The sequence below is a fragment of the Polypterus senegalus genome, chromosome 13, assembly GCF_016835505.1.
Source record: "Polypterus senegalus isolate Bchr_013 chromosome 13, ASM1683550v1, whole genome shotgun sequence".
NCBI classification, from domain to species: domain Eukaryota; kingdom Metazoa; phylum Chordata; class Cladistia; order Polypteriformes; family Polypteridae; genus Polypterus; species Polypterus senegalus.
Window position 1 is genome coordinate 62,437,385 of NC_053166.1, and position 18,427 is coordinate 62,455,811.

Below are 18,427 nucleotides of genomic sequence, written 5' to 3' on the forward strand. Positions count from 1 at the left end.
AAAAAACCCAAACATGTATAATATATTGAGTTTCACTTCTTATACTGTAGTATTATATGACCTTTTCTATATTATTGATCATTTTTATACCTTATTGTTTATTGCAATCCTAAAAGTCATGCAGTACTTACCTGTATGTACTCTTAATTTGTAATGGCAAACCATGTAGATGTTTTTCTTATTCTTTAACTGTAAAGCCAGATTAAGGTTCCCACAGACCCAAGGTGTCACAAACGAACCACTCCACTTCCCTACAATACCCATATAGTCACAGAGTATGAATAATAAATCAGGTACAGGCACTGAAGTAGGAAAAAAACTCCAAAAGTTTATATTGGGTGAACTTCGCAGTCCTTTTTTAATCATTACTATAAGAAACTAATTGATGAGTGCAACATTACATCTGCAGGAAATCAACTTTCTACTGATAGCACAGTTAGTGAACATCGCTTAAATATTTTTAAAAGGCCTATGTCACTTTGTTGCAAAAAGATAATACATAAGTTAAAATTTTGGGCTCACATATTTGCACTAAATAAAATACAGGACCACACAAGGAATCCTATTTTTTGGGATTGGTGTTCTTTGGTGTGTCATATCTCCTGCAGTGGCCGTTGCTGTCTTCCACATTATTCTCCACTTCTAAGTCAGTGTTGTCAGACTGAACACTGGTGTCAAACTGCTAGAAGCAGTGGTATTATCTGTTTCTGAACTAGCCTCTGGCTCATTAGTCTCAACTGCAGTATGTAATGCTTGTTCAAATCATCATTTTGGTTTATTTATTTAAACTGCAAAGGTCAGGTATAGTCTTCGGCAAAACAGCATCTTTTGCTTCTCTCTCTTTAATATTTTGTTTTCTGCTGCACCACTGGATTATCTTGTTTAGACTGACCATCAATGTTGTCTTTTCCTCTTTTGTAGAACAGTAACACATTCAATGCTTATTGTATATATGTCACCTATTAGACTCCTGTTCGGTTCACTCCCTACTCACTTATAATTTTCCTTTAAAGCTTTCTATTTAGGTTTCATTGAACAGGACTATAATTGTTAGGATCAATGTAGGGTAGGGATGGCTATGGCTGTGAGGGCCTGTCTGTGACAAGTTGGACTTTCTTTGTTATTAGACATTTTTTTAATCAGATTTGCTGAGGCCCCTTCGTGAGTAGGGCCCCAGAGTGCCCCTTGATGACAGATCCAGCCCTGCATAGTGGTATTTATATTTATCCTTTTATCCATTTCTTACTCAGCTATTCAATTCTAGAATATGAAGGTCTAATGCATTGGGTGGAAGTTGGGAACCAGCCTTGAGTATGACACACTTCCATTGATTGGCAAACCGCACAAACCCACACTCAATCATATGGGTCCTGTTTAACTGAACAGGTACGTTTTTGGGATATTGGAGAATAAGAACCGGTCACCCAGGGGGTAAACCCACCAACATCCCAGGAGACAGATAGAAACCTGCACAGACACTGGCCAGGTTGGGGTGATATGCTAGGACTCAGGATTTTCTCATTTGATGAAAAACCTAATGCTTTGATTCACAATAATCATTGCTCTGAGAAAAATGCATAGTTATTTAAATCATTCATTTTTATTCAGAGGTTTACTGGCTAGAACCGTTAATCTGCCTTCCATAAACTCAGGTTTGATTACAGGCCTGGTCAACATCTGAGTGAAGTTCACACATTTTCTTCATGTCTGAGTGAGTTCTACTGGTAATCCAAAATCCTTTCAAAAAAGATTACATTAAAAGTAGTTTGGCAGCTCCAAACCATCCCTGTTTGAGTGTTGTGTGCTTGAGTGTCTAGTGTGACAGATTAACATTTGGTCCTGCGATGGTTTGTGCCTTTTCTCTTTGTACTTGATAATTAGAAAAGGAATGGATGTATGAAATGAGTGAGTAATGGACTATGAAACAATGAATACATAATTGTTTAAATGTTTCCGTGGTCTTGGACTAAAGCTCTGATAAAATTACTTTTTTTATTGTAACTGTCAAAATAAGTAAAGTCTCCAGACTTGTGTTTGTGTTGTGTAGCATTTGAAATTTTAATAAATAGGATGCCCTTGTCTCAATGCTTATTATTACCCAAAACAAAAGAGCCACTTGAAAACGACTGTACTTTGAGTTCTCCTAGGTTAAAGTGCTGACTGTCTGTTCTTTTATAAAAATATAATTATCAGCTGTTCCTTTATTCATCCATCCATCCATTTTCCAACCCGCTATATACTAACTACAGGGTCACGGGGGCCTGCTGGAGCCAATCCCAGCCAACACAGGGCACAAGGCAGGAACCAGTCCCGGGCAGGGTGCCAACCCACTGCAGGGCTGTTCCTTTATCGCATTTGCAATATTGTAGTTATGCTATCTGCAGGATGGCTTTTTGTACATGATACAACATGTAGTTATCTTTGTCAGCATTCTTAGGTGTAATCTGTGTGTTTCAATGAGAGGAAACTTGAGCCATATTGCTACAAGGGATATCTGGGCCATAAAACTGAATGTACATCCATTCATTTTCCAACCCGTTGAATCCAAACACAGTCAACACAGGAACCAATCCCAGGCAGGGCACACACACCAAGCACAATTTAGAATCGCCAATCCACCTAACGTGCATATGTCTTTGGACTGTGGGAGGAAACCCACGCAGACACGGGGAGAACATGCAAACTCCACGCAGGGAGCACCCAGGAAGCGAACCCAGGTCTCCTAACTGCGAGGCAGCAGCGCTACCACTGCGCCACCGTGCTGCCCACTGAATGTACAGTACTTGGTTATTCATATGCACAGTACTGCGGCTAGGCAGCCGGAGATTATCTAATATTTCTGAGATTTAATAGGAGATCTTATTTTGATTTTCAACTAACCAGCAGCACATTGGCTTCCCAGTAGCAACTGTATCTTGTTTCAGAACATGTATAAAATAAATATCCTCAGGTTTAGTCCACATGCTGTGTGTTTAGTGACATAAAACGAGTGCAGAAGGGTGTAAGATAGGGATGCTGGAAATGTTTATAGTAATTCCTGCAGCTTCCAAGAGAGGGTCGCAAATCTTGCTGTTAACAAGACAGCCTCTTTTTCTTAAGGCATCTGTAAATCAGTTGGTATTTATTTGTTATTGCACATTTCATGAGAAGTACTAGCGCATGGTGCTTTACAAAGAAAACAAACATCTTCAATTTAACGCAAAAAAAAAAAATCCAGATACAAGGTAGAATGTAATGTATATTGAGAATATTTTAAAGCCAAATGAATACAAAAAATGCATAATACCCAGCATCTCTTGCTTCTCCTGACCTGGGATGATGTGTCTCTTTATCATTTTATTTAAAATGGTGGCAAACTTAGTTTAAACTGTATGTACAAAGTCAGTTACCTCTGTGAGACTTCTATAACTCAGTTCATTTACTGTGCAATAGAGAAAGTTAAAAGTTTTCTGTTTAAATATTTAATTAAGTTTAATATTTTCTTGTCAAAGTTCATGATTGTTCATTTTACAATCATGGTATGTATTCATTTGTCATGGAAAATTGTGTTTTTAAGTGAAAAAAAATTTCCATTTCAAAACATACCATGGCGGCACGGTGGCGCAGTGTGTAGCGCTCCTGCCTCACAGTTAGGAGACCCGGGTCCTACCTGCGTGGAGTTTGCATGTTCTCCCCGTGTCTGCGTGGGTTCCCTCCGGGTGCTCTGGTTTCCTCCCAAAGACATGCAGGTTAGGTGCATTGGTGATCCCAAATTGTCCCTAGTGTGTGATTGGTGCATGTGTGTGCGTGCCCTGCCCGGGGTTTATTTCCTGCCTTGTGCCCTGTGTTGGCTGGGAATGGCTCCAGCAGACCCCCATGACCCTGAGGTTAGGATACAGTGGGTTGGATGATGGATGGATACTTTTTGATTTTCTGAGATATGCTTATGAAAGCAAAAGGAAACTAGAAGTAATACATTTTACCACTTGACACTATTTTGTCTAAGGTAAGGCTACATTCCCGTACACTTGTGTGTTCACAGCAACCTCTACGAGTGGAGTTTCCATGTAAATAAGTAAGTAAAATAGCACAAAGCCACACAGGTGACAGAAACTCTTCAACTGCATTACCTTTATACTTCTTCATAGTCAGATAAATCACTTAAATAAAAAGTGACAGTTCATTTGTGCAAATCTTTTTGGGAAATCCTACTGTAATCATTTAAATCAACTGCAGCATTCACAAAACAACATCTCAGGGGTTAATGGTTACCACTGAGGAAATGAGGAGAAGAGTATGCATGGACTTTTATAAAAACTGATAAAAGCTAACAAAAATGTTTATTTTTATGGAAAATGACCTGCATATGCTGTTTTAATGTTTTAATCTCACTTTAAAGTAACAGCCTGAATCCATAACACTAGTTCCTTTCATAATTAAAAAAATGAATCATCTCACCTCTTAATCTCTGTTTTTCTTAAATGGAAAAGGTTCAGCTCTTTAAATCTTTTTCTTTTTAGCCATAACGTATCCATTGCAGTCCTTGAATGAGCGTAGTTGCTCTGCTCTGGACTTTTTCTAGTGCTGCTCTGTCTTTTTTGTTGCGCAGAGACCAAAATTGCATGCAGTACTACAGTTGAGGCCTCACCAGTATGTTTTAAAGCTTAACCTCCATTGATTTGCACTCTGCATATGCTATATAACATTCTGTTAGCTTTCTTAATAGCTAAGATTAAAGATAGTAGTGAGTGCACTGTGACTCCTAAATCATTCTAATTAAGGGTTGCTTTCCAGTTTTACACCTCTCATTGCATATTCACATCTAACATTTCTACTTACTACATGCAATACTCACCATTTACTTACATTACATTTTTCCCCCAAAAATCTGGGTTCTGTCTTTCTGGCTGGTTCCAGATTATCTGCCATTCCACCTAGTTAGGTAAATACTGTACATACCCTTGAATATACTGTTGGTATTTTTTTTTATTTAATTGTATTGCTGAAATAACAAAAAATTAGAATATCTCAAGTGCCACGGTGGTTGGTTAATTTCCCTGTCTTAAGTTATTTTTCTCATATGTTATCATGTCAATCAACCTCATTGAGCATTCACTAAAACATTTTTAGATTCTGCTCACAATAAGCAGGACTTCTTGAAAGCTTGTGATCATAGTAAAGTAGTTTATCCAAAGTAAATGAGCGCTTTTTATTTTAAAATCTTCCATTTTAATACTTGCAGTTACTCATTTAATATACAGTAGTGTAGCTAGAATAAATGGTGAAGGTACAGCAGATTACTTTTGGCAGATGGCTTTCTGAACCGATCCCTCTAGAGAGATTGAGAACCCTATAGCTGGTTCATCCCTGGAGTGCTGTTGTCTCCTAAGGAAAGAAGCAAACTAAGCACCTTTGTAACAAAAGGCAGCTGCCTTATTTCAAGCGCAATTAGTTCAGATCATCACTCTCCATTCAGAAGGGGAATCGTTATCTAGGTTGCAAACACACTGCCGTTGTATAGGTTTACAAGTTGGCCTTCTTCTGAAATGTAATGCAGGTGAGCTTGTCAATGAAAGGTGCAATTGTCCTGTTCTCAAAGGTAAAATGTTTTGCCTCATTGGTGCACAGCAGCCATTAAATTATTAGCTGCTAAACGTGTAGAAGGCAGAATCCAGAACTGATTTAAAAAAGAGTTTTAGTGCAAAGAAATGTTCTGACCTTAATTAAATCAGTGTCTCAAGCATTGTAGCTTTGTTTTTTATTATTAAAAATGGGACTGCTAAAAGCCTAGATTGATTGTTTCCAGAATGTTTGGCAGCTTCCCTATTTCCTGATATTTTCATGTTTTTCATTTACATAGGATGGCTTGTAAAATCTGTGGTTTGTGCTAATGCCTTACAGCCCGAGGGTTCAAGGTTCAATTCCTGGCCCAAGTGCTATCATGTTCTCCTTGTGTGCTTGCAGGGTTTCTCCAAACACTTCAGTTTTCTTCCACATCCCAAAGATGTATGCATTTGTCTAATGAATGATCTGAAATGGACCCACAATGAGTAAATCTGAGAGTGCTTGAGTGTGATATGCATGTGCCACTTTAAGGGTGTGATCTGGGTCTATTGTTGTGGTAGTAGACTCCATTTCTCCACTACTCTTTAATCTAAAAATCAGGGTCAGAAAATTAATGAATTTTTTTAATCATTTAATTTTAAACCAGTAACTTAAGATCTATATATCCACTCATTTTCAAACCTACATGTCTGTTTAGGGTGTATTGCAGGAACCTACACGATACAAAGTGACAGTCCATTGCTGGTAAGATGTGAAAATTTATGTTGATCTTGTGAGTCCTAGGCATCGGGGTGATTCCTTGCCCTAATAGAATGGCTTAAAAAACGAAACTGGTAGGACAGGCTCTCTGACCAGATGGGAATGTGAATCCTTATCTGCCTGGGAGGCCAGTATGTTGGAAGGTCCAATATACAGTACTAGAGGGTAGCATCCCTGGGATTAGGTTTTTCTTCAGATACCCATAGGGAATCGTGAGAGTTCTAAAATACAGCCCTGTTAGGTTCTGTGGGTTGCCACCAGAGGGCATTACAGGGGAATATGGATCCCTAATTTATGGGACTCCCCTCTGACATGGAGGTGATTCTGACGGATCACATGCTAGTCCTAGAAGTACTCCTGGGTCAAAGATAAAAGGGGCCTTGACCAAGCAGTCAGAATCAGGAGGTGGTGGACAAGGCTTGACAGGAGGAGTGCAAAGGAAGAGGATTATTATATTCTGCACTTTGGATGTATTAAGATAATGTTTATTAATAAAAAGGGACTATATCTGACTAGTTTGAGTGTGATTGTGTCAGGAAGTTGGGGCTCAGTGGAGCACCCTACTGGTTACAATCTAAATTATTAATTTCATTTAAAATCATTTAAAATAAATACATTAACATTAAATGCATGTAACGACAGAGAGCCTAAGAATTACATGCTTAAAACAAAATCACGTGCAATTTGAAAGCAAAAGACATTTAGAGGACAAAATCAAGAGCAACAATATAGTCAGAAGCAGACAGTACATAATATCACAAAGAAGCATCAGGCAGCTCCTATGCTACGGCAAGCTGAATTAACATTTAGAGATATCTTGAATGAATTTCAGATGTCTTAAAATGTAGTTTACTTTTTATGATATTCGAAACTCATTTCCAGATATCTCAAAATAGATTCTTCGTATTTTACGATATCTGCAATACATTTTGAAATATCTTAAATACATTTCATTTCAAAATAATCTCAAATGCACTCTTAAAAATAATGGTACTTTAATGGTGCTTGTGGGTCCTTGAAGAACTATGGCTTGACAAAGCACCATTTTATTCTGGGAAGGGTTCTTTGCATATGAAGCTGGTTGGTTGTGCTTTGATAAAATTCCTAATATGTGAAAAAAGGAAATCTTTAAGTAATGGTAGGCTATCTAGCAGAACACTAGCAGATTAAGAAAATCTGGATTTGTTATTGTATGCAGCAAGAGTCCTTTTAAAATCAAGACCCATTGGTATTTCACAAATCTGGTTATTTACTGTATGAAGCCAGTTATTGATCTCAATTAATAAAACAACCTTAATGTGGATGGGCCAGCATTAATTAAATTCCCACAAATCTTAAAATAACATCAAGATTGTTTTGCAATATCTGAAGAACCGATATCTTAAATTAACTTCCTGTCAAATATCAGATATCTGAAATGCATTTCTGAAGAACCGATATCTTAAATTAACTTCCTGTCAAATATCAGATATCTGAAATGCATTTCTGAAGAACCGATATCTTAAATTAACTTCCTGTCAAATATCAGATATCTGAAATGCATTTCAAGATTTCCTATATTTGAGATATCTCAAAATCCACGGGAGCCTATTTCAAGATATCCAGAGGTGCATTTCAGATATCTTAAAATTAGCAGAGTATACCTTTAAATCTATTTGCGATAATTTAAAGAATGCATTTAAGACTTCTCAAAATTGACATATTTTCAGATATTTGTGGTTCATTTTAAGACATCTTAAATGTGATTTCAAATATCTTAAAAAACATTTCGAGGTAAAGATTAATTCAGCTTGTCATAAGTTCCACAAAAAGATTGGCAATAAGTACTCAGTTTGGAAAGCTCTGGTGTAATAGCTGCATCTACTAAACTTGACCCTTTTAACACTATCTCTTTAGTAAGATAGCACACGTTCCCATGTAGAAGTATATTGTCTGGCAACTCCCAAGAATGTAAGCTAGAATCGTACTTTAAATATTGGTAAGGAAATAACATTAGTGTTTCTTAGTGATGGATGTTATAGTTTATATAAGCTTTATCTGCATATGGCAGACAGTGTATTCCGTCATCCAGGGCACTGGGCCTGAAATGGATCTTTGCAGTCAGAGATCTCAGTTTGATTGCTTCACAGGTTGTGAGAGGAATGGTGATGTCATGGGTAACATTTATTTTGTTTTTGTAGCTTAGAAATAAAAGCTATTTGTGATGCATAAGTAGTGTTGCTTATAGGCAATGGCTCAGATCACATACTACCAAAATAAATAGTATGTTAAACCTCAAGGCTGATTTTTCCAGTCCACTGTCTGACTCGGGTCAAGTTCACTTACCTGCCAAGCTTTGAAAAATGTCAAGAAATTGTTGCAATGTATTTTGACAGGAAAAGCTGTCTTGGATAAAGGCATTAGAAAAACATACAATAATTAACATGTATGCAGTTGTATGCTGTGATGTGCAGAATGAATGGCATATCAACTGCAAATAAGTAAATATATTAACCAATCTTTTACCTGACAATGGAAAACATGACTCATCCAGATGATTTGTGTTTAATAATGTATAAACAGATTCTCAGAGCATGTTGTTGCTGCTTGCCTTTTACTTTGCTTAATGCTCAGATTTAATTCTCTGTTTTGTGCATTTCATTTTTAGGGTGATGATCATGGATAGCAAATATGTAATTCCATTTCAAAATTTAAAAAAATAGCCTTTTTATTTCCAAGTTAAAAAGTTAATAAATAATATCTGAGGAGATTAAAACTGCCAGTTTGTATTTTAGTAGGCGGGTCTTACAGATGAATTGTTGAAGATATGAAAAGAATAAATAAATCAAGAACTTGCTCAATATGAATATTAAGTAAATATGTTAATTAATTGAAAAATTACTAGATACTGTATGTTACAAATTGTTTATTGTAGATGCTTAATCAATCTGAGATGTAAGGGACAAATGTCAGTTTATAACTCCTTGTGGAACTATAGTCAATGAAGAAACCATTGACATGTCAGTTGCATTCTTTCACTAAAGGTCATGTCATTTTACATAACTTTTCCAGTGAGTTTCATTTGTAGCCTTCATAATCTTAGCGAATCGGAGGCTGTTGGATGGTGTTCTCCCATCAACCTAATCACATAATGTGACATGCCCAGTGAGTAACTCCGACTAGCCCACGACTTGTTCTAATAAATTTAAACAGAGTTGATTTTATCTTTAGTCGCAGGCTTGGACTCTGTGTGCATGAGGGCTGACAACTAATCTGGAAGTATAATGCTTATAATGCATCGATGAGGAATAAGGTGTTTTGTACCTCACAAGTAGAAGAGATGTTGCATGTTTTATATATAAACGGCTGAACCTATCATACCTGTTTACCCTTCATACAGTGTCAGCTCTGTCAGACAGCGTGCTATTGGCTGTCAGAGAAAAGTGGCAAGCACAAATGTGCTGGAAAGTCGGCATGCAGTCGGTAAAGTATACATGGGCAGCGATTTTCGGTCAGGCAAGCTGACATGCGATCAGCAACTTTGCTTGGCAAATGTGACGTAACCCACAATTAGAAGTTGCGTAATGTAGCATGGGCTTCAGGGAATCCCCTTTGAGGCTGCTGACTTTTGCCGAAATGCAACAAGCTAAAAATTCACTGGAGTGTTGTCTTGTCAGGTTCATCCTTCAAACATATCCGTTTCCACATCTTTGTCCATGCTATCCTTGATCTGTTTTTACCTGAACAAATCCCTTCTTTACTGTTGCTTAGCAAATGTAATTGTTTGGCTGTCACCTTGGGCCTATTCAGGCCTAATGCTGCTTGGCCTTTTCTTGTGTTTTCTGATATTTGTTCTGTTTTCTTCTATGTTTCTGATCTTAGCTGAGTCATGCGGATATCAGCTATAGTTATTTGTTTATAATTTTGGAGATCTGGTGGTTTAGCTGTTGAGCTCACACCTTTTTCAACTGCTCTCATTTCTGCTTCTTGTTTATCTAGTCGTATAGCTGTAATATATGTAGGAATATTATGGAATTCTTGCTTGCATGCAATGTGAACCATATTGCCACTTTATTGTGTCATGACCAAGAAGAAGGTATTGAAATATGTAACTTCACATATTTTTCATTCCTTACTCTTTTTTCCATTTGACTTGTTCAGGTAGGCTCCCGATTCATAAACTTTCCAGAAAAAGCTCTGATATAAACTGCAGTATAGTTAGCATTGTTGTGTTGAAGAAATAACAAGTTTTAGTGGACCCTACTGCAATTATTTTAATGATGCTACATACTGCAGTATAAGGAAGAGAAGGCAACCTTTGTCCATGCTGACCACATCTCCTGATCCTTCAGTCATCAGAATAACACCAAATGAATCTCCCTTTAATAAATATCTTAAACAGCTCTCATTTCACCTTATCAACACCCTTCATCCCACAGGGGCTAATGGGGAATTGCAGTTACTGAAGTAAGGAAATAGCCGTTCATCACACTTACATATAAAACTGACATTCTTTGACTCAGTCCTACAGAAATGGGTCAGTGGATACCTGAATTAACACATCTTCTGAATTAACATCAGCAAATTATAACACACGCATTCCAGGGTGGTATTTATTATAAGCACACGATTAAAATAATGCCATTGTGGAAATGTTATACAACAGAAAAAAAAAAAAAAATAAATAAATAAATCATACACCTCTGACAGCTGGCTAGTCTTAAGAATTTTGCATCTTCAAAGGGAAGGTCATGGCTTTTGTAGGGTTTATTCATAATGGCACAATATTTTAAAAGATACTTTATTGCATTCTAACATTTAAAAAACATCAACTCCTCTACCATAATGTATACTGTACTTTACAAGTACAGAAAGTGTATAATTTCTTTATTTTTTTGGACTGCATACAAGAAGGTTAAATGACCTGCTCAGGCTCATATCAATGATTCAGAAGAAGAACTCAACTGTCAGCCTTGTACTTAGAAGCCATTGTTTTAAACACAAGGTCACATTTCCTGCCGAAAGCATAAAATCGACACCATTTCACAAATACTCACATCTCAGAACTGTGGGCTCAGGGTATGAATCAACCCTGAAGTGGGTGCCAATTCATTGCAGGGTAAATTTTAGCACCCACAAAGGATCAAGTTACACTTCCCATTCTACAGTCTTTGGGAAGCAAAGACCAGGCTAGTATTTAGAGCATTGACTTTAGACCTATGAGGCAGTATTGATAATCATTGTAACTTCATTTTATAAATACAATATGCAGAAATTTCAAAAGTTAATTAAGTTTAGGGGTGGGTTAGGCACAACTTATACAGTAGTATTAAATATCGCAAGTAATGAGTGAAGTGGATCTGGCAAAACTGAATTCTCAGCAAAACTGAAATTTTTTACTTTGCAGTAAAATTAGTGAAACAAATGATGTTTCACCTCAAGAGAGGTACATGTCATTAGCAGAAATATTTTCATCTCATCTGCAACCCTTTCTTTCTACGGAAAGGCATAGCAAAAAGTGGAAGTGGAAAGAGCCACATCTTGAGAGCAGCTGCAGGCAAAGGCATTTTTCTGCTACTAAATATCTATTGGCCTGGGTATGTGGAAAGATCTAGACGGTGCTGGCTTGGACTGGTTTGTGGATTTGTGGACAGTGAGTCGTGTTACTTCTGACCTTAAGTAAGCAGTGCGAGATGTAACTGGCACCAGGAATGTCTAACTAGACAGTACATGAGATAAGTGGGAGCACATGGAGCTATATGAAAGGAAAAATGGGGTGGCTTTGGAGGATGGCTAATGTAGGAGACAGTGTCTTTGCTTGCAGAATAACCCTTAGGGAGCAATGTTTTTGGCTTTTCACCACAAAGATCTCTACAAAGTGGCAAAAACATTATTTTGGTATGATTTATGTTTCACAATTGCAAAATGGCATGCAAAACAAAATGTACAGTAGAGCCAATTTCATAAAACTGTGTCCAGAACGATGTTCTGTTGTTTGCTCATCACTAAGTTACACACTCTTAACAGCAATATTTAAAATGACATTGATGGTCTATAAATGTCCGTAAGTTGTACTTAATGTGCATGAGCCTTGTTAAGAGTTATTAAATCTTTGACAAACAGTCTTCTAAAACTGCTAAAATCAGTACTGACTGATGAACAGCTTCATACTGTGTATCTTCCATTAGAGGATGTAAAATGAGTTTCTTATTTAAATTCTGCAAACCTGTTGCAGTTCAGAAGAGCTCTAAGTGATAAAAACTGTCAAAAATACAACTAGCAAAAACATTATAGTCCCATGTCTTAAAATATTTTCTACCACTACATTTTTCTTTTGCAATTTACAAGAAGAGGAAATTGTCCTTTAGAGTGCAACAGGCTATACTATTAATGTAATTATTCAGTCCATCATACATCTAAGTGCAGTTGTAATTTATTTTTTACTGTTTTCTCTACCAAAAAGTCACAGCTTGTGTTATTCAAAGACAGCCTCAGGCAAACAGCCAAAATCTCTTAACCATTGGAAGAGCATTTATTGCAATGGTGTTTTATCTGATCACTGTGTTGTCTGCTTAAAAGGAATTCTGTGAATTTTTAAAGGGTCATTTGATGATATTGTCAAGTATCCCAAAGTTGTCTTCTGTTTCAGCTTGCTATTGTAGAGCAGTCAATTAAAGTAAATGCTGTTAAGACAGGACTGAGTAGGTTCTCATTATGTCCTCTTCCTTCTGATCATGTTTTGGTAAGCAATTATAAGATTTTTTTGACATCTAACACAGTAAAGTTTCTGATAGGCCTTTTGTTTAATCTAATTAAATATAGCCATCATATTTGATATAGTAATATTTAATATATTAGTTAAAGCAGTACCTTTTCTGCAGTATGATGCATGACAATACTACTGATGGGCACAGAAATAGGAATTAAAGCTTTCATGTTTCACGTTAGCATGGTCAGAGAAAGTAGAAAATATAATTTTAGTAATTTGTAGCAAATTTATGGTAAACCTGGGGTTATTTTTCATTATGGGTATAAACTGACTAGTGCCATGTTGTGACAAATGTTGTGTTGAAAAATCTTCAATGGCACTTTATAGGTGTAAATATAAGTATACAGTATATATATATACATATATATATATATATATATATATATACAGCCATGGCCAAAAGTTTTGAGAATGACACAAATATTAATTTTCACAAAGTTTGTTTCCTCAGTTAATATGATGGCAATTTGCATATACTCCAGAAAGTTATGAAGAGTGATCAGATGAATTGTAATTAATTGCAAAGTCCCTCTTTGCCATGAAATGAACTTAATCCTGAAAAAAACATTTCCACTGCTGTTGTGAAGAAGGCTTCAGGGTGCCCAAAAAGTCCAGCAAGCGCCAGGACTGTCTCCTAAACTTGATTCAGTTGCAGAATTTGGGCACTACCAGTGCAGAGCTTGCTCAGGAATGGCAGCAGGCAGTTGTAAGTGCATCTACATGCACAGTGACAGAAAGACTTTTGGATGATGGCCTGGTGTCAAGAAGGGCAGCCACTTCTCCCCAAGAAAAACATCAGGGACAGACTGATATTCTGCAAAAGGTACAGCGATTGGACTGCTGAGGACTGGGCTAAAGTCATTTTCTCCGATGAATCCCTTTTCTGATTGTTTTGGGGCATTCAGAAAAAAGATTGTCTGGAGAAGTAAAGGTGGGTGCTACCATCAGTCCTGAGTCATGCCAACAGTAAAGCATCCTGAAACCATTCATGTGTGGAGTTGCTTCTCAGCCAAGTATGACGATGCGGGTTCTGCTCCATATCCGCTGTTCGGGAGCCCTTGAGCCCAACACCATCAATAGTTACTGTATAACCAAGATGAGCTAGACAGTGAGGCAACAACATAGCAAGGGGATGATGTACAAAGCGCAAAGTGCTTTTATTTCAAAATCCAACAAAACAAAGGAGTGTTCAAATAAATAGTGCAGTCCAACCAATAAATAATTCGTTAAAACAGTAACAATCGTGGATGTTAAAAAAGCAATAAATAGAAGAAAAATAATCCTTTAAAACCCGAGGTTAAAATGATGCTGGAAGCTGTCCTTTTAAAAATCCAGTGCATCCTTTTTCTACTACTGGCGACCCCCTACTTCCCCTGTCTGGACTTCAATAGGGGAGTTGTCCTACATGCAGCTGAGCTTCTTTGTACCAGCTTCTGCTGTTCCGATTGTCTCACAGATCCTTGGCTTCAGTCGGCTCCTCCGGACAGTGACTTGGGAATTCCCCCGCGACCAAGGCTCTCACGCAGGGGACACCACGACCCAAGTCCTGACTCCCACTGCCTTCCGTGGCCTTAAGCGGAGAGTCACCTGCCTTCCAGTCACTCCCGCCCTCCAAAGCAAACTCTGCTGGACCGACCACAACTACTACTTCCCCGGGTGTCGGCCAGACACGCAGGCGGCCTGCTCAGCTGCTGCGAGCCTACTCTCGCTCGCTTCCTGCTTCCTCCTGAAACCTCGATTTCCTTCTCTTATTTTTCTCTTTCCTTTTTTTTCCCCCTTTCTATCCGACTCGCGCTTCTATATGTTGAGAGGGCAGAGCAGCTGCAGCACATTAGCAGCCTCAGGAACAATCACGGATGTGAGCAGTCTCTCATCTGTGCACCTAGGTGAGAAACGCCCACACTGCAGATCGCCCCGAGACCCGCTACAGCCACCACACTGGCCTTTGCTGAGCAAGCTGTGGACCCATAACACCACACCAAGGGAGTGGACTCACTCACAATTTGGCCTAAGAACACAGCCATGAATAAAGATTGGTACGAAAACTTCCTCCGAGAGCAACTTCACCCAACCATCTAAGAACAGTCTGGTAACGAACAATGCCTTTTCCAGCATGATGGAGCACCGTGTCATAAGGCAAAAGTGATAACTAAGTGGCTCGGGGAACAAAACATCAAAATTTTGGGTCCATGGCCAGGAAGCTCCCCAGACCTCAAGAGGCAGGTGGACAAACAAAAACCCAGAACTTTTGACCTACTCCAAGCATTGATTATGCAAGAATGGGCTGCCATCAGTCAGGATTTGGCCAAGAAGTTGATTGACAGCATGCCAGGGCAAATTACAGAGGTCTTGAAAAAGAAGGGGCACAACTGCAAATACTGACTGTTTGCATAAACTTAATGTAATAGTCAATAAAAGCCTTTGAAACTTATGAAATGCTTGTAATTATACTTCAGTATACCATAGAAACATCTGACAAAAAAATCTTAAAACACTGAAGAAGCAAACTTTGTGAAAAAAATACTTGTGTCATTCTGAAAACTTTTGGCTTTGTCTTTGGCTCAACCATGCCAGGATGCCCATGAAATGGAAGGATAGGGGAAGGCAGCTTTTCCAGGATACTGCCTCCCCCAAAATACTAGATGGTAGCTCCCCTGGAGAGTAGCAGTGCCCCAGATTCCTGCAGGGCATCCTGGAACTTGGAGTCTGGTTTCTCAGTGGAGTTGAACAACAACAACAACAACATTTATTTATATAGCACATTTTCATACAAACAGTAGCTCAAAGTGCTTTACATATTAAAGAATAGAAAAATGAAAGACATAATTATAAAAAATAAAGAGTTGAGTGCCATGGCTGCTGCCAGGAGGAGCTGTGAAAGGACTTGGGCAGCCATTCTTCCCTTGCAGCCCAGAAGTACTAGGAAGTCATGAGGCCAGAAGCCCCAAAGTACTTCCGGGCTAATTAAAGAATTGGGATTCTCCATCTGACCCAGAAGTGCTGGCAAGTCACATGGGAGGAAGAACAGAAGCACTTCCGGATCAGGAACTACATAAAGGACTGCTGGAGACCCAGCAAGCGAGCCAAAGTCGGGAAATGTAGGACAGGGCTTGCTGGGAGATGTGGAGGAGAGATTAATTATTATTATTGTTATTGGTGCTTCTTGCCTGTTTATTGGTGGCTGTAGTATGTGAAGGGCTTAATTTTAAAGAAGATATTAAACAATTTCTTAGTATTTTAACCTGTGTCCTGCGTCTGTCTGTTGGAATAAAAGGGAAAATAATGCCACCTAGTGTCCACGCTCTTATATAAATATATATATATAAATTCTAAGGGTGCTCACATATAGTGTGTACGTTTACCACAGTAAACTGTCATCTAGGAGAATTTGCATTATATAAACTGGAGTTGCCTTTCATTTTACTTTAGCTAATTTAGGGTTCTACTTCCATTCAGTAGTCCCTCATTGATCATAATTTTTTTGACTAACAGGACTCCATTTACAAAGTATAAAACAAAGGTTCAATAAACCCTTGTTTATTAACACTTCACATTAAATCAGAGATGAAAATCTGGGCCTTTTTAAGTGTTTATTGAAGGCTTAAGAAAAAATCATTTACAAAAGTTGAAGTTTCCTAAATGAGAGCAAAATGTAGATTTTTTTTAAGGTACTTCATTAATTGTTTTCAGAGATGTTTGTTTTCCGCATGTTTTATATTTTACTGTATGCTTCAGTTTGCTATGTAACGATAAGAACTGGTTTTAAAGGATCTGTGACAATGTCAGCAGAGTTTCTGTCTTTGAAACACATCATGTGGCCTAAGCAAGATTTTAATGCTGCATCTATAGAATACAAGGACAGATTCCTTAGAACTTTTGATGTTTTTTGGGAGATGTTCTTAACATTTCTCGTACTGATGAAGGCCTACAAGGAATTCTTAAATTTGCCAATGTGTTGCTCAATGTTTGTAGCCAATGCATTAGAACGCATATGATTCAAGCCTTAGTATACTTGTTTAAGTGTGCATGATTTATTTTTTGTATATTATTTATTCATTATTATATATCGGTCTAATTTTAATTTGCTTCTCTTTGCATGTAACTAGCTCTTTTGACTTGTAAATCACTTTCAACTGCATCATTTGTATGAAAATGTGCTATAGAAATAATTATTGCTGTTGTTAGTGGTCTATTTATCTATCCATCCATCCATTTTCAGTCCACCCTAATATAGTTAAGTATATAAGAGAACCAAAACCTAATGTTTCACATTGTCTTCAGCCCATTACAAAAATGAATACCCACACAAAAAACAAAGTAGTAAAAAACCTTCTTATTCCCAAGCAGTTTTAATTAGCATTTAGTGCTTCAGCTACAGTCTGCAAAGAGAACATTTTCCTATACTTGCATTTTCTATTTAGCAAGTCTCTCACTAGACTGATTCCACAAAACTTAATGCTCTGTCAGGTCGATGTCAGTCAATGTCAGTTTGGTGAAGCTGATGCAAGGCAACAGAATGGCAGTTAATTCTGACTTATCTGAACCTGTCAGCCTTTTGTCCATGAAGTCAAATTGGATTGCTTTTCACACAGTGGTAGGTTTAAATGGTAGATACTTGTGCTATGTGTCCTGCTGCTTATGGCAAATAAATTAAATTTTTAGAGTAGCTTAACACTTGCCATTTACTCCTATCAATATAAGCACTACTTCATAACAAGGCATTATAAAATATTCAAAAATTTTTAAAACATGTAAATAAAACTAATATACCTTAATGTGTCAGAGTGGTCATCCTGCATAACAGATCCATTAGCCTACATTCCATTCTCACCTATGACACCTTTATGAAAAAAAAAGGATTGAAAACCGGAAAGGGACAATAATAGCTTCCGGGTCACGAGAGAGCAACTGCCCTGGACTAGTAAAGGACCACGGGAAAGGAGAAAAAGGGTTTTGGCCTGTTTGGACCCGTGGCCACCGCCAGGGGGCACCTCAAGCTTCATCGGACCTGGAGAATTGTCACTTCCGCCACACCAGGCAAGAGGCGGATGAACCTGCCATGGACGCACGGAGTGCTTCCGGGGCAAAGGGCAGCACTTCCGCCACACCAGGAAGTGCTGCCGGAAGATCGTTTCCAGCCACCTGGAATGCATCCGGGCGGGTATAAAAGACGCTGCCTCTTAACAGTCAACGAGCGAGAGTCGATAGTGGGAGTAGGACGAAGCTCCTAGGAGAAGAATAGAGGCAGCGAAGGACTGAGAGAAAGAGAAGGTTTATTCTGGGGATTATTGCTAAGTGCTTTGTGTGTTGTTTGGGACTGGATCCTGTGTTTATTTGGGGAAAAATAAACATGTGCATTTATAAAGATGTGGTCTC

The 18,427-nt window shown here is 38.1% G+C and overlaps 1 protein-coding gene across 2 annotated transcripts in view; it reads left to right on the forward strand.

Moving 5' to 3' along the window:
• The window catches only part of stard15 (StAR-related lipid transfer (START) domain containing 15), a 135,481-nt gene that overhangs the window by 45,145 nt on the left and 71,909 nt on the right, over window positions 1-18,427 (forward strand). The window lies entirely within an intron of this gene.